Source organism: Rattus norvegicus, chromosome 1 (assembly GCF_021556685.1).
Source record: "Rattus norvegicus strain SHRSP/BbbUtx chromosome 1, alternate assembly SHRSP_T2T, whole genome shotgun sequence".
In the NCBI taxonomy this organism is placed as follows: domain Eukaryota; kingdom Metazoa; phylum Chordata; class Mammalia; order Rodentia; family Muridae; genus Rattus; species Rattus norvegicus.
In genome coordinates, this window is record NC_141534.1 from 254,336,232 (window position 1) to 254,337,789 (window position 1,558).

A 1,558-nucleotide genomic window follows, 5' to 3' on the forward strand; every position below is an offset into this window, starting at 1 on the left:
ACCACCCAACAATCACTCTGCCTCTCAGGGCCCTAACATTTATACACCCTCCATAGAGCCCCCAGAATTCCACCCTGCCTCTCAGGGCCCTAACATTTATATATATATACCCTCTGAAAAGTCCCCAGAACTCCAAACATCACACAATCACAGAAGTTGTTTGCAGCTGGCAAAAATCACACCCCTGCTAGAGCACGAGGAAAATCCTTGTCAGCTGCTGTGGACAATCTGAAGCAGCCTCATATCCCACACCTGGGATTAACATGAAATGCTATTCTTACAGCAATTCTGGTTTGTTTTTTTTTCTAAGAAACCAAAATTCACACTATAGAAACTAATTTATTTTTATTTTATGTGTTTGAGTGTTTTGCCGCATGTACACATGTATGTATGTATGTATGTATGTATGTATGTATGTATATATGTGCACCACATGTGTGCAGTGCCTGTGGAAGTTAGAAGAGGGCATGGGATCTCCTGGAACTGGAGTCACAGAAGGTTGTGAGCCACCACTCAGATGCTGGGAACCAACCCCAGGTCCTCTGCAAGAGCAGCAAGTGCTATTAACTGATGAGCCACTTCTCAGTCCCCATCCCCTACTAACATTTAAAAAACATTAGAGAGAGAGAGAGAGAGAGAGAGAGAGAGAGAGAGAGAGAGAGTGTGTGTGTGTGTGTGCGGGTGTGCATGTGTCTTTTTGGTGTGTGAGAGGGAGTTCTGGGGAGTTGGTTCTTCTCCTTCACCATGGGACTTGGGGATTGTACTCAGTCCTTCAGGTTTGTACAGAGTAATGGCTATTCCTGGTTGTCAACCTGACTATATCTGGAGTGAATTACAGAATTGGAAGGCTCACCTGTGATCCAGATCTTGAGGCTGGGAGATGCAAGTTCCTGACCTGGATCTTGGCATGGAGATCTTGAGGCATGGTGGTTATGAATCCTAGGAGACTAAGGCAAGGAGATCTGAGCCCAAGGTCATCTGACACACACCTTTAATCTGGGTCCCACCTTCTGCTGGAGAACTATATAAAGACATAGGAAGAAGGAAGATTCTCTCTTCTTCACCTGCTTCCCTTGTGGGACTGAGCAACTATTAGGTCCTTGGGGTTTCATTCACAGCTGACCGTTGTGTGGTGTTGGACTACAGACTGTAAGACATTGTAACAAATTCCCTTACTATATAGAGACTACCCATAAATTCTGTGACTCTAGAGAAACCCGATTAATACATACAGCAAGTGTTTTATCCACCAAGTCATCTTGCCAGTCCACAGGTTTTGAGCATTGAAAACATGCTGGGGAGCGGGGTGGTGTGGCCTTTAAACTCAACACTCAGGAAGCAGAGGCCAGCCTGGTCTATAGGGCAAGTTCTAGGACAGTTAGGGCTACACAGAGAAACCCTGTCTCAAAGGAAGAAACACCACCCCACAACCCAAAACAAAACAAAACAAAACAACAAACCTACCAGAAACCAAACCAAACCAAACAGGATTCCCATCCTTTTGCTCACTTTAGTTTTGCCCTGTGAAGTTGTTCCCGCTCTATGGTTGGAAAAAGCA